This window comes from Peromyscus leucopus, chromosome 8a (assembly GCF_004664715.2).
Source record: "Peromyscus leucopus breed LL Stock chromosome 8a, UCI_PerLeu_2.1, whole genome shotgun sequence".
Classification (NCBI taxonomy): domain Eukaryota; kingdom Metazoa; phylum Chordata; class Mammalia; order Rodentia; family Cricetidae; genus Peromyscus; species Peromyscus leucopus.
In genome coordinates this window covers 41,036,233-41,052,578 of record NC_051085.1, presented here as the reverse complement: position 1 = coordinate 41,052,578, position 16,346 = coordinate 41,036,233, and positions in this window count along the sequence as shown.

Here is a 16,346-nt window from a genome sequence, read left to right as displayed (position 1 = left end):
GAGGATGAAATTCAAATAGTTCTATCATTACATAATTGGTCCTGAAAAAGCCAGCAATGAATTTCTATGGCCAAATCTCATAATATGTGCAAAATCTTCACCAGGGCACTGGGGATGTAGATTGGTTAGTTATATGTTCACTTAGCATGCAACAAGCCTTTATTTCAGCCACAAAATCTGATCGTAGTGGTGTAATTTGTACTCCTCTCCGGTCCACTTCTGGCCATTTTCAACAGTTGCCTACTGGTGTTGAAATAAATACAATGTTATGGGAAAATGGTTATAGTTATGATACTTTTATATGGTTCTCAAATCAATATATACCTCACAAGCTAATAGACTTTGTTAAATCACCTTTTATGTTTTTATTCTAATTTTCCTAGACCCCATTCTTACACTTCGTCTTATTCACATGTACGTATTTTTTCAAGTGCTGCTAATTTGTAAGGTCAGGGGTCCAATTTCCACTCAGGGTTAAAAAGCTTCAGAAGGGTCTTTTAAAACATCCCCATCTTAGTGGGTGTCTCACTTGTTCTCAGGCTGCCGTGACAAAATCAACCTAAGGGAGATTGTTTGGTTTGCAGTTTCTGGGTATGGTCCATTGTGGTAGAGAAGGCCCGATACCGGAGCTTGAGAAGGCTAGTCACACCGGCAAGCCGGAAGCAGACAAGAGTAGAATAGGTAAACAAATTCACCATAGAAAATTTCTGACCAGAGGAGAGAGAGAGGAGAGAATGGAGAGGGATGAAGAGCCAAGGGAAGAGGTGAGGAAGGGAGGGGAGGAAGGGGAGGGGGAGGGGAGGGGAAGGAGGAGAGGAGGGGACTGGAGAAAGTTGAATTCTACATTTTTTTCCCCTGACAATGGTGAGGCTGTGAAAACACTTTCATTTGAGGATCTCCTGGTGCAAATGACTTTTCTCTACTTCCTTTCCTTATTTTCCTGTCATCTGGGACCCATCAGTCACCAGCTCACCATTGCCGTCTCAAGTCTCTGAGTGGAGTTGGTGTGTCTTGCTCATGAGGTTTATCTCATGAGACAAAGTCCTGTGTCTGCTTGTTCACTCTTGTGTCCCCGAGACTAGCACCTGGCCAGCACTTAATGGATACCAATACAATGCTGACAAAGAAGGAATTAATTTTGCACTTTGGCATCATGATGGATTTATTATTTTTTGCCTTGTCTTTCAGGGACCCATGGCTTAAGGTTATGATCCGTGGCCATGAAACAGGATTAACCTAGTAGATTTCACCAAATCCCAATGTCATGTTCATTTTCTCTGTAGTCTAGTCTCCCTTTGAAATAGAACACTCTTTTTTGAGAGAGTGAGTGAGAGAGAAAGAGAGAGTAAAACGTATAGCCCTTACACTAGATGAAATCCCTCTAAATTTTATACCTGTATAGAGTCATGTGGTCAGAGGAGATCATTTCAGGAACGAGGCGAGAGAAGTTAAAAGTGTGTTGTTTACATGTCACTGTAAGGTTCACATTTGAGCATTAGGGAAGAAGGCTGTGTAATGGGAATGTGGTCATTTTTGCCTTCGAGTGCCCCTTTCTTCTACCAATAAAACCACAAACCCTTACCAGGTGATCCAATAGAGTTGTTACATACCGCACCCCACCCCCACCCCATGCCGTGATTTTGCTAAATCTGGAAATTGAAATGAAGCAGAGGCCATGGCCAGTTTGGTCACCTTCCTGGCATGCACTGAGACCATTCATACTGTTCACAGAACAAGGTGGCGAAGGGCACCCTGATCGGCGGGAAGCCCACAAAGTCAGTGCGTTTTTTATTATTATGCTGGGAGGGTATAAAAAAAGATAGTGCTGCTTCGACAAAATCGAAGAGGATTCAGGTGCGGTCGTATTTCTTCTCGGGGCCCAGGTTTGAGCAGCGCCATTACATTTGATTGTAATTCCTGCAGCTAAGCAGATGGGCAAGCAGTACAGCAGGAATGATAATAATCTATACGGAGTGTTCCTAAGACATGAGTTAGTGCTCTCGGACCCATAAAGCTTACAGTTTTATGGAGATGAACCATATTATAGGCCCATGCGCAAGCACACGCTCATCAAATTACTTCAGCCGAATCAACAGCTCAGATCATTTGTACCTCTTAACCTTCTGGAATAGACCTAGGAGATAGAGGCTCAAATCCATTTCTTCTGTATAAGGGTTCAAACCAGATATAAAAAAATGTGGTCCTATGCTTCAGATTCCTGACTCCAAAGTAAACCTGAGAAGCTAATATGGCTGTGCTGTTATTACCAAGTGATTATAAACTGCAATCATCGCCCCCCCAGCCTACAACTTCAGGGATGCTGCCTTAAGTAATTCTCAAAGACAAGGGTAGAATAGGTAAACAAATTCACCATAGAAAATTTCTGACCAGAAAAAAAAAAAAAGGCAGTGGTAGTGCATGCCTTTATTCCCAGCACTTGGGAGGCAGAGGCAGGCAGATCTCTGTGAGTTCGAGGCTAGCCTGGTCTACAGAAGCCGAGGCTACACAGAGAAACCCTGTCTTGAAAACAAACAAACAAACAAAGAAATGAAAAAGAAAACTTCCGATTAACCACAATTAACTAAGAGTCAATTTGGATACAATGGAAAGAAGGTAGGGCTTCCTATGAAAAGAATTGTGACTCAGACACTATTTACATTAATCATAGAGTCCTGGCATTCTATAGAAATAATGGATAAAGCTACTTAATAAGTATTGAGAGATGAAGCGCAGCATCAGGCAGGCCCATTAGTTTGGGCCTCCAGTGAGACACACACATTGTAACAGAAGCAGCCCTTGGAGCGAGAACTCACATCTCAAACCAGGAAGTTTACAGGGACTAAGAAGCCTCACTCCACGGTCCCACTTGGAGAGCTTGCCACCAGTGACCTAAAGACCTCCTACTTGCCCCCCTGCCCTGCCCCAAAGCAACACCCAATGCTGCCACTCTAGAGACCAAGCATCCTTTACAAATGGATGCTTCAGGGGACATGCATCCAAACCCCAGTGACAGCTATTGGCATCAAGAAATTGTTCAACCTTCCACCCTCAGACTCCTTCTCCCTTAAAATGTGGGAAATGCTACCTGCCTGCTGCCTAGCATGGCTCTGTAACCACACATATGAACTACCCACCACCATATAGCCAACCAACACCATTTACTTTTCTTGGTTAACAATAACCGTTTTGAGGGGAACATCTTCCTATTTCGAAGCTGGTTAACATGGAGTTTCTCTTTTCTTTTCTTTCTTTCTCTCTTTTTTTCTTTTTCTTTTCTTTCCTTTTGTTTTTGTTTTTGTTTTGTTTTGTTTTTGAGACCAGGTTTCTTTGACTGTCCTGGAACTCGCTCTGTAGACCAGGCTGACCTTGAACTCACAGAGATCCGCCTGCCTCTGCTTCCTGAGTGCTGGGATTAAAGGTGTGTGCCACCACCACCCAGCAACATGAACATGACTCGCCTTTCACTCACTAGAAAACAGGTTCATCTTAGACCCCAGGCTCTTCTACCTGTAATCCTGTGCTGATCCCAGTAGTCTGAGTACTGGGGCAGCTGAAATTGTAGGAGGAAATAAGTCAAAACTCAGTCCTTTTGAAATTTGAAATATTCTTAGATTTTCTGGTGGGTTTTCTTTTAAAGGCGGATTCTAAGTCAAAAACGTCATACTCTAAGTTTCTCAAGATGGCACTTCATTAAAGAGACACGAATATTATAGTAACCTAGGTGACATCATTTTATGGTATACTGCAGAATTAGGACCATAGAAAACTACAAATAAATACTTGTTAAGAATTATAGGCTACATGATATAAGGGCTAGTGGATTTAGAAAAGCCAAGATATTACTCATTTAAAAATCATTCTTTTGTTTAAAATTTATTTTATTAAATTTATGTGTATCTGATTTTATGTGCATAAGAATGCAGGCGCCCCCCAGAGGCCAGAAGAGGGTATAGGATTCTTGGGAGCTGGAGTTATAGGTAGTTGTGACCTGCTGAATACAGACAGGTACGGGAACCAAACTCATGTCCTCTGGAAGAGCAGCAAGCACTCTGACTCCTGAGCCATCTGCCCAGCCCCTTAAATATTCATTCTTGTACTTTTCAAAAAATTTGGCTTGCTTGTCCTTCTGAAAAAAAATAATTTTTAAAATAAAAAAAATTGATTCTTGAAAGCAATTGCTATTGGCAGAAACCTGCCACTGACATACACACAAATATGTAAGACTTTTATTTGCAGTTCTTTCCACTGGAAAGCTACTGTTAAGCAGGAAGTGTACAGCAGTTAGAAATACCATTTAAAGCATAGCAAAGTAATCCACAGTGTGGTTCAACACTACTAGGAAAACATGTTTCTTTGTTTTTAATCTAGTTTTTATTTTCCTCCAACGTGCACATTTACAGTATCTCTTCTGGGAAAAAAGAAACCTTTTGAACATTTTAAACATATTTTTAGAAATGAAAAGTCGGGGCAAAGAGATAAAGTGAAAGATTTCAAGACATTTCAGAAGAGGTCAAGAATAAAGGATGACGCTTGGGAGGAAGGCAAGCTTAAAGCATCCAGCACCTGTCTGGTAGACTTTCTGCAGAGTGGGTTTTCTTTTCCTGCTGGGTGAAGATGTCTACAATTATAAAGGCAGAAATTATCAGCAAACCAAGATTCTATCTGAGAGCAGAAAGCCAACAGGGTGACTAACAGGGTGACAGGGCCATGCTTTACAGAAATAAAGATCACATCAATCAGATTTTTTTTTTTTTTTTTTTTTTTTTTTTTTTTTTTTTTTTTTCCGAGACAGGATTTCTCTGTGTAGCTTTGCGCCTTTCCTGGAACTCGCTTTGGAGACCAGGCTGGCCTCGAACTCACAGAGATCCGCCTGCCTCTGCCTCCCTAGTGCTGGGATTAAAGGCATGCGCCACCACCGCCGGGCTCACATCAATCAGTTTTTGAGACCTCACTATATGGAAGGAAGTCTGGCCGGGTGCCTGAAGGAAACACTCCCCGCACCCCCCAGAACCCTACTTTAGACTGCACATTCGTTTCCCAGGCCATTGTCTTAACTGCTTCTGGATGCATCCTTCTCAAGGCTCTGCCTTCGGCTGAAAGGAACTGCCCCCACCCAAGGCTGTGTTCTCACTGACTGGGGGATGCCAGGTCTCACACACTCACACACACACACACACACACACACACACACACACACACACACACACACACACCCCACATGCCAGTATCCTCTGGCATCAACTGGAGCGACTCCAAAGGATCAATCCTGCCCCAGATCCATCCGCACCTGCACGGGATTGAGCCTAACTTCTGCAAGGCTTCACCATTCTGCCTCTCTAACGTTATTCGTTATTCCTTTGCTCTGTTGCTGGTGTTGCCTGCAAAGCCCTTACTAGTAAACTGAATCACTGTCCATATGTTTCCATGCCAGAATTGTTTCAGGGGACCCAACCAAAGACACCGGGCTTCAGAAACGGCCCTACAGGTAATTTTTAGTCGAATTTTATAGATAAGAGTATTTGCTGGCCCGTTGGCAATGAAGACCTCCACCCCACCCCCCACCCCTCAAAGATGGGACGTGAGAACTGACGGCAGCATGTTCCAGGGGTCAAGTGTCATACTCCTTTAGCCATGGGACAGCAACAAAAAGGGAATGCGCTGGTGGGAGATCTGAGAGCTGTCGCGGGCACAAGCGTCATAAGGGCTGTAGAACGGGGGAGACCTGGTTACCGCAAGACGCTGGCTTCACTGCAGAAGTGCACTGGAGTTCAAACTGGCATTTGAGTGAGCAGCCGGTGGAGAGGAAGTGAGAGAGAGAGAGAAGTTACAAAAGAGCTTTCCAGTCAGAGGAGGCTTCGCTTACCAAAGCCCCCGATGTAGAAAACTGCCTGGCAGCAAGAGGAAGTGCGGACGGGCTAGTGAAATCTCCTGAGAGGAGGGAAAAAAAAAAAATAGATGGTGCCTAATGATGCTGCAGGAGCGGGCAGAGTCCAAGTCGCAGCAGTGATAGGAATGGGGGAGGGGAGGAGTTATCTTAAGAGCAACCATAAACCAGTGAAGCATGCCAAGCAAAGAGGCTCCGTAGAGAGATTTGTCTAAACAAAACTCTCTGGTTTTTTTGTGAGCAGCCTTCATCCAGCTTCCTCACGGCTGTTGCAGGATTTAATTCAGCGGCATGCCAATCTCACGAAGAAGCTGCCTCTGTAGATAGAGTCGCTAAGTAAGCCACTCTCTTGGTGATGGGAAAGGCAAGTCACCTCCACGCACTGACTGATCTCACACAAAGCAATCTGTGCCCTTCGGTTTGAGATCTTAACATGCGAGTACTTCAGTTCTGCAGGAACAGGTGCTGCTGCATGTATTGTGTCCCTGCACATCCCCAGCCCTGCCAGTGCCTGGAACTCAGAAAACAGCATCCAATAAATGCATGTTGTCCCTTTGAATAACAGAGTAAATATACTCTCAAGGAAGGGCCCCACAGGGAAGGTAGCAAGTTGCTACAGGCTTATTCACACACTGGAGTAAACGATGAGTAAGTACATCTGCTCAGTGACAATGAATGGGATAGGCAGTAAACCAAGAGGCAGGTAGGTATGGCAGGTAGGAGGAAGGGGCATTCTCAGGCTGTGCCTGTAGGTGGGAACATTCATGGAGCTGGTGCCGGAGCCACCTCTGGTTCAAGCTGTGACTTTTACTATTAAAAAGTTCTTCCCAAGGGAAAGCAGCTGTTCCAATTTCACACTGGCCACTGAGTCCCATTTTGCACTTCCTGTTCTGTTTTAGAATGAAAGGATTTGGGTGTTTTATGTCCATACAAAGCCATGCCAGCTAGGAAATGAAAACCAGCTGCAGTCCTTGATTCGAGGTGTCTGCCACCTCTTGACTGACAGGTGTCCTAACAGCTGTAATCCTCTGAGGACCACTTAAGTACTGAGCCTGAATCTGAGAGCCCCATGTGAACCTACTCATCCCTTCTCAACCAGTCTCTGCTGCTGCTGAGAATCAAAAGCCAATTTTACGTAGGAACTTCAAGGAATCCCATAGTGAGGGGGTCTGCACAGGTGAGTCTGTGCTCTGTCTCGGCTTTATAGGAGGACATCGCATATTCATAGGCAGAAACCTGGGAGGACAGCTAGACTTGGGAGCATGAGAGAAGAGTGACATCCAGTGGCCAGTGGGTCACATTTCTTGCTGTGCTAAACGCTCAGTTTCTGAGAATGGAGCTCATGCTTCGCCCCAGAAACTGATGTCTGTCTTTGTCCTTCAAAGCCTGGAAAAAGATGTTCCAGGAAGATTATGATTTCAGATGAGACTTCCCTGCCCATATTTTCCCAGCAGGCTTTTCACTTCCAGCTTAAGAGCTCCATTCTCTCTCGAGTTATCATGTTCTAAAATGCCTCACAAAGTGTAATAAACAGAGGCCAGAGAGACGCTAAGGGATTAAGAGCACTTGCTGCTCTTGCAGGGGATCTGAGCACCCACATTCAAAGCCCCTTTTTGACCCCTTCAGGCACCAGGCACACAACTTGTGCACATGTGTACATGAACAATTGTACACATGAAGTAATTTTTATGGGGCTAGAGAGGTGGTTCCATGGTAAGGAGCGCTGCCCGATGTTTCAGAACACCCACACTGTGTGAACAACGGTTCATAACTCCAGGGGATCCAGCGCCCTCTTCTGGCATTTGTGGACAATGTACACATGGTGACCAGGCATAAATGTAGGCTAAATACCCACACACACAAAAATAAAAATAAATGAATGTTCTGGAATAAATAAAAATAAACTCCTAAAAATGTAATGAAAGTTAATGTTCAACAGTTAAGAATGTAAGACCCCAAAATTTAATATTTCTGTATAGTTTTCAAAATAAGGATGATCATTCAACAGATATTTACTGAGTACCTACAAAAAAATGTAGGGATACTTACAGAATTACAGGTTGCATTTTTATCAGGAAAGACAGGATGAAATGTACACATACATACACTGACAAGCTGCGGCAAATGTTAAGAAGAAAAATGAAACAGGATGAGGTCACGGATTTGAGCAGAAGACTGGTGCTCTTTTGAGTTCACATGACAAGCAAACTCTCTATAAGGATACTTGAGCAGAACCAGAATCAAGTGAGGGTCCACTGAGGGGAAGTCCATCCAAAGGCAAACAATAAAGATGACTATGGGACAGAGTGGGGATCCTAGAGAAAACTGAAAGTCAATTTTAAAAATAATAATCGCACCTGACAACAACTTGAATTCTGCTTTAAGTTAAAGGGGAAACCTGTGACGGGAATTGTGGCCATTAGTGACAGTCAGTCTTGGGATTACGAACCCAACTCAAGAGTCGCACAGTGTGACCGAATGGCCAAGCATCTTGCCGCAATGACCAAACAAAGAGACTGTTAATTAGAAGTGCGGGCTTCGGCTCTCATCCCAAGCACATTTCACAGGAGCACGGTGAGCACCCGATCCTTCCTCCTTTGTCAGGTAAGGGCATTGTACACACACACACACACACACACACACACACACACACACACAGGAACTCTGGCACACACACGTTTCACGTTCATCATGCATTCATATTTGGTTATAGAAAGGGGTGAAGAATTCTTTCTTTCTTTCTTCCTTGTTGATGCACAGCTTACATACAGTAAATCCCACACACCTTAAGGGCATACTGTGTTCAGTTTTTTAAATAACAGCATCAACTATCACCCCAGATCAAGATAGAGAATATCGATCCTCTTAGGAGCCTCGTTCAGACTCTTCTGACTTCTGTCACTGTAGACTTCAACTCTGAACTTCTTATACAGTATCATATTATATATATATATTATATAATATATATATATATATATATATACATATATGGTATATGCCTGAGATTTTTTTCTTAATATTCCACCTGTGAAATGTATTGATGTTGCTATATGTAATAACAATTTATTTTTTGCTATTTAGTACTCCATGATATGAATATGCCACAGTTTATTCCGTTCATGGGCTTTGGGGTTGTTTCTTATTTGGGATTAAGGAAAATATGTTACTAAAATTTTTTTATTGAATTAATACATTCAACTTTCAGTTTAGTGGTATTAAAAGAACTAAGAGAAACAAGTGTGTATGAATGTGTGTGTGTGTGTGTGTGTGTGTGTGTGTGTGTGTGTGTGTCCTTAGATGTCAGCCTTCTTTGTACATTCACTGCAGGTTCCAGTGTAAAGGAAAGAAAATCCTCTGAAGGCATTCAGAGCCTCTCCTCATGCCCATCCTGCTTATCACATGCTTCTTTGAGTATCATTGAATGCACAAGTGCCTAGTTCCACCAGGACTCTATGCTCACATGACTGAGAACAAGGAATGGGAACCAACCACAGCAGATACCCCATGTTATAGAATATTATTTTAAGGTGTGTTACTTTTATTTAGGTTGCATTTGTTTAACTCTGTGAAGCTGTGTTACTTTGCCTGTGTAATACTTCTGATGGTCTAATAAAGAACTGAACAGCCAATAGCAAGGCAAGAGAAAGGATAGGTGAGGCTGGCAGGCAGGGAGAATATATAGAAGAAGAAATCTGGTAGGAGAAAGAAGTAGCCAGAGAAGGAGGAGGACTCCAGGGGTCAGCCACCTAGCTACACAGCAAGCCACAGAGTAAGAGTAAGGTTTACAGGGGGGAAAAGAGAGAGAGAGAGAATGAGAAAATCCCAGGGGCAAAAAGATAGACAAGGATAATTTAGGTTAAGAAAAGTTGGGAAGAAACAAGGCAAGCTAAGGCCGGGCATTTACAATTAAGAATAAGTGTCTGTGTGTGATTTATCTGGGAGCTGGGTGGCAGGCCCCCCAAAAGAGTCAAAGAACAAAATTAAAAACTCCAACCCCAGTTGCACATTCCTCCTCTGTTCAGCTCCTTGCTCTGTGTCCCCTCATTTCCTAAGGTTTCATTTTCAAAGATCAAGTCAGAGGACAAACTTGATAAGAATTTCAGGATGTTGACAGCAAAGTAGTGAGCCATGTTTGGGACTCTTCAGAGTTTGAGGCAACAGCTCAGGTTACCTGTCTGTGAAGCTGGAGTTTTAAAAAAAAAAGAAATTCTCAAAGTGCTACCAACAGACTGCTTCCACCAGCAATGTCTGATAGTTCCAGATGCCCCAATACCCTACAACACTTAGCAGTGTTTACCATCAAAATGGGAAGACAGTCATAACTCTTTGTACTTTTGATTTGCATGCCCACAATGACCACTGATGTCAGAGGCTCATTTCCTAGTTTTATGTCTTCTTTTGTAAGGCATGTGTCCAAACTTCTGCCCACTTTTACACTGGTGTAGTGGTCTGGATGAGAATGGCCCCCATAGGCTCCTGTGTTTGAATACTTGGTCCCCAGTTGGTGGAACTGTTTGGGAAGGATTAAGAGGTGTGGCCTTTGTTAGAGGAGGTGTATCAGAGGTGGTGACTTTCAAAAACCTATGCCATTCCCAGTTAGCATTTGCTTTCTCTGTCTCTCTGTCTGTCTCTCTCCATCTGTCTGACTGTCTGTCTGTCTCTGTCTGTCTGTCTGTCTCTCTCTCTGCTTGTTGATCAAGATGTGAGCTCTCAGCTCCTGTGCCAGTGCCATGCCTGCCCTAATTAATGGTCATGGACCGTAAGCCCCAAATTAAATACTTTCCTTCATGAATTGTCTCTGTCATGCTGTTTTGCCATGGTGATAAAAAAAAGTGACTAAGTCAACTGGTTCCCTTTTTTTGGATTATTTGTAGGAGACTCACATTCTCTGCCTTCTTTTGGCATGCATGTTGCAAATACCTTCTCCTGACCTTTACTTGTCCCTTCACTCCCTTAGTGGTCTTTTCCTAGAATTGTTCGGTTTTTTAATTCTAATGAAATCTAATTTTCCAACCTGCAGCTTTATAGTAAGCTATCGCCTGATGTTAGTGGACCAATTTTATTCTTCTTCAATGTTATTTTGGAGATTGTAGGCTTCTTTTAAAATCAAAAGCTCCAAAATTATTTACATACCAACCAAGCATTTTCAAAACTCTCCCAATAGTAAGTCCTTAAATTCCTTAAACGAGGGGATAGTGGTGTATCTGAGAGGAAGCCTAGTATGCCTGGATTTGGACTGAAGTAGATAATGTTGTGCTTCTGTTTTGACAAAGCAGAATGGAAGAATCTTCAGGGACTTCCTGCCCCCCCAGACACATACTGACTCACTGGCTAATTAACACACATGGCAAACACAGGCACCAGTTGAATTACTATCAATAGTTGTTATAATGAAGGATTCTCCCTTCCTTCCTTCCTTCCTTCCTTCCTTCCTTCCTTCCTTCCTTCTTGTGTGGTGCGTGTGTGTGTGTGTGTGTGTGTGTGTGTGTTGCAAGGGTACATATGTGCATGCATGTATGTGCTCATTTGGGTGTGCAAATAGGGAAGCCAGAGATAGACTTTAAGTATCTATATCAATCATTCCCTACTATATCTTTTGAGGCGGGGTTTCCCATTGGACCTGGAGCTCATCAGTTTGGCTAGACTGACTAGCCAATGAGCTCCAAGGATCTACCCGTCTCCTTTCCCCCACCACATCCCCATCGCTGGTGGTACAGACTCTTTGCCTGCTGCTGCTGTGGATGCTGTCGATCTGATTCAGGCCCTCATGTGTAGGTGGCAGGCCCTTTGCTAGCCAAGCCATCTCCTGATTGGCACTGCCAGTTTTAGGTGTTGATTTGTTTTCTCCTCAGACTGATTGCATGACGGTTGCAGATTGCCACCGCCCAGTAGACATCACCGTGTGTACCATCAAAGCAGGGACTCAGGAAAGGGTCAAGGCCAGCCTGTTCTCTTGTTGCATCTGTTCCCATGATGCTCTCCAGTCATACACATACAGACTTTTGCTTGCAGATCATTGATCAAAAGGAAGTCATATGACCATATTTAGCTACACCTAAGGTCAGAAAAGTAGTATTGAGCTTTCAGGGCCGCAAGAACAAGAAAGCTGTGAGATAGGAGATTGAAGGGAAAAAACAAAAAGACTCTTGAAGTGAGAGGGTGAGGTACTACACCTGCACATCGCAACTCTCCATGTAGCCGTCTAAGAGAAACCATACGAGGTGCCAGTTTCCAAAGAAACCGGGGGCAAGTCACACTCAGCACCTGTGGCTCCTCCCAGCCCATCTCACCCCATCCTCACCCCTAAACCTCTCCAGCCCAGGAGCTGGGCTTCACCTTCCTCCCCCAGCTTCTCTTTCCTGTATAAACCAGCCATTTTGGCCACTACCTCTCTTGGTCCTCTCTTGGTTCTTCTCTCCCTCTGGGCCTCTTGGCTCCTGGCTGGCTCACTTTTGACCTTTTGGTCTCTTGATCTGAGGCTCCTTTCTTGGTCTGCTTGTCCTCTCCTCCCTCTCTCTTCTCTTCCTCTCTCGATCTCCCCACTTCTTTCTCTTCTCGAGGTCCAGTGCGGTCTAGACCTTCCCAGATGCCTCCGGCTGTACTATCTCTCTCATATCTACAATAAAACACTTCTCAGCCAGACCTAGGAGCGGTCATGTCCTCCTTTTCATTCAGTGGGTGACTTTCCTGTCCCACAAATAACTACTTTGAGGCAGAGGATATCATGGCAAGATCAGATAATAGCATGACAGATGAGAGAGATATACTAGCAAAAACCAATAATGCTTTCCTTAGTATAGCATACTGATAACATGTAAACACTTGGACCACCCATCAGTGACCAGTTACATTATAGCCAACCATAAATTAAATTACATATGATGTCACCATATCTCTTAATAAGCTTGGTTTTTTTTTTCTTTTTTTTTTGATAAAGATTGATTGGCTGTTAGATACTTGTCCAGGGCTAGGAGATGTGGCAGTGAGGGAAAATAAGGAGTTCATCTTTCTGGTAAAATTTCTAGTCACTCTCAGTAAAAGTTTATCTTTCCAATAACAAGAGACAAGTTAAAGAAATATGTGTGTTACACGTTTACCCACATATGAATTTCTTAAATCTCATATTAAGTCCCTTTTTTTTGTGTTCCTATAAGCCTGCTGCATTCTTTGGTAATTATAAACACAATTTCAATAATTATTTGTGGAGATCGTGTCACATACATTTATACATTTTGGGGAAAACACGTAATGTGTATACAACACAGGTAAGTGTATTATATAATTCACAGCGAGCTCTCCAGATGGTGATAAACACGGCATCAAAGAGAAAGTCAGATAAGGAACAGTGTGGAGACAGAGGCCTGGGGAAGTGTGCGGGGTTAAGGGTATTGGTTGTTATTTATAGACTGGTGAAGAGAATGTAAAACTGGGTGCCCTAGCTACAGATTCTCAAGCCCTCTGTTTTAAAAGGAAACCGGCAAACATGTCTGCCCTGATAAGGGAAGGAAATGCCACAGCCTGGCACAGTGTGTGTTACTAACTGTTGTCAGTCATGCTCTGTTCTCAGCTTTCAGTTGGTTTTATTTGGCATACTGATTTCCCCTAAGCCCTGATGAATTTGGTCTTCAAACCGCAGCTCTCCTCCTGAGCAGTAGTTCAATGTACATTTAGCTTTGGATGATCCACCCTCACCCCAAATTTGTTTTCATGGTTTAAAAACCTGCCCAAGGCTACAGAGGGGACCAACATATACTTGGATATTCTCCAATGATTAGGGCATTGGAAATTTACCAAAGAAGCCAAAACACTGGTCATTTATTCCTTTCTCTATTTACTTTACAAAATTTGTATAATTGGATTTTTAAAATATATAGATTTTTATTTATTTTCCTTCTAATCTATTAGCCTGTAGAACCTAACTCTTCCCACCACCACCCCCCACACCCCAAACCCCAAATTTAGCAGGCTGCAACATTGTAACTTCTTTAAGAAAAGATCTCCTGGACTGCAGGTGTGGCCCAGTTGGTGGAGTGTTTGGAAGCACGCATGGAGCTCTGGGATTGCACTCCAGCATTGCTGAAACCTGGTATGATGGTGCACACTTATAATCCCAACACTTGGGAGGTGGGAATCAGGAAGACAGGAAGATCAGCGCTTAAGGTCATCCCTGGCTACCGGGTGAGTGCAAAGCCAGACTTCGATACATGAGACCCTAACTCAAACAGACAAACAAACAAAACAAAACAAAACGCCTTTTTTCCCCATTAAAATCCAGACTAAGCCACTCCCCTGTTCCCACTCCCCACCACACACACACTTAAAATTCTTTAATCTCCTGGTCCTCCTTGAGAACCGGCACAGCTTTAGGTAGTTATTGCCTGTTCCCCAGTGAATGCAAGCTCCATGGGGGTAGGTGCCCTGTCTGCTTTGCTCAGGTCAGCATTTAAGGGTATAGCTACTTTGGGTAGCCACAGAAGCACTCAAGAACAATTAGTGAATTCATAAGCATCCTCAGCCTCCCAGGGACCACAACAGTGCTTTGGAAGGATGCTCTGCAGTGGCTGATGTGCTTGTGAACTTCGTGCAAATCCTTCCACACAAGTGGAAGGTTTAGTCCCATCCCCTCCCTGCCACTGGAGCGCAGCCAGTCCACTCACCTGCCAGGCTTCTTCGGGAAAGTGCTTCAGCTAAAGTCCTGGAAGCCCCAATCATGTCCTGTTCTAGCTTGTATCCAGGGCTGGTAAGGTATAGCTTCCTTCTCACACCCATCTAGGACACCCCTACAAGGCCACCCCGACTTCAGAGCAGCACCCCTCTGCCCCCCCCCACCCAGCAGCCCCTTTTACAAGAGGTTTCCATGCAGCACTCCCTAAGAAAGGTTTTGCATCTTACTCCAATTCCTCAGCTGCTTCCTGAGTAAGCCAGCCTGTGATAGCCACTAAAACAGAGTCTGCAAATTGCATACTGTGGTCTATCCTACTCCATACTCCTAAACAGCAAAGTGCAGTAATTTATCTTTGCACCCATACAATGACTAGAAATGTTTTTCATGGGATGTAGATCATAAACACATCAAAGGAAAATAGTCTCGCAGACAGTGTAAAGCTTCGCATTCCAAGTGTGGTCCTAGCTCCGAAAATGATGGTATTCGCTGTGTACTTTTCCCAGAAATTCAGAAAGCTGAAGACTCACCTGAGTCAGATCTACTGAATATGAACCTGCACAAGATCACCAAGATCTATACTGCCATCAAAGTCTGAGGAATACTGGGCTATGTAACACACATAGCACATGTTAGCTGATAATTCCTAATCTGCACAACGTCTTCATAACAGTTTGCCTAAGGATAGGGCTTTCTTTCATTCAGCAAAGACTGAATGCCATGCCAAGATTCCAGCCTTATAGAGCTTGAATTCTAAGAAGCAGAGAAAATTAATAAGTGTGAATATACATGCAGTGTGTGTGGCGGGGAGCAGAAAGGTGTCCTTAAAACAGAGTGGGATAAAGAGAATGGAGAGTGGGTTGCAGTCTAAAATTTTTGCAAAGATGGTGATAGCAGAGAACTGAAGCAGCTTGTTTGAGGATAGGTCTAGAGTGTGTCTATATTAAGGGCAAGGGCACTAAAGTGAATGTAAGGGAATGAGAGAAGCAACCTGACAGATCGGTTACAGAGCAAAAGGGCTGATCTCTTGATGAGAGATTACGTAATAATTTGCCATTTGACAATTCATTATTAAAATGGACATGCATATTTTTTTTGTGGTAGTTGTTTGTTTGTTTTTTTTCTAAGAACAAACTGCTTACCCAAGCACATTGGATTTGCATTGTGGGAGTCCGCACAAACTATTTTAAAAAAACAGAGTTTTTTTTTTAAAAAAAAAACTGGCAGGAATTGGGAAGGCTTTTTCGAACTCTTCTAAAACCTCAGACTCCATGACGCCTAGATTGCTAGACGGAAGAGATAGATGGCCGTGGTGTCTGGGTTGTGGACCGAGGCAAAAGTGTGCAACCCCAGGTCACTACCAAAACAGAAGGAGAATTGCGGAAGGTGGTGTCAAGTTTAAGAAAGTCACCTTGGATTAGAGTTCCTCACGTATCCCAGAAACCAGGGCCAGAATACTGACGAGGCACGCCTAGTTTCAAGCCTCAGGGTAGTCCACCCCTCCTCCAACTCAGTTTACGGCTTCCGCCCACGCCCTACTCCACTAGCCAGACCTCGCCCACGCCGGCGTCCTTATCCACTTTAGAGCCGCCCAGGTCCCGCCTCCTCTTGCAGACCCGCTCAACTCCCACCCTCGTCCGCGATCTCCAATCAACGCTTACAAATCTCGTGTTGGTCCCGCCCCTCTGCCCAGACCACGCCCCTTACGGTCCGCCTCTGCCTCTACCTCCACACTTCGCCCTGCCAAGGCTCCGCCTCCCTCTAAAGCCACGCCCCTCACACGCCCTGCCTGCTCTCATA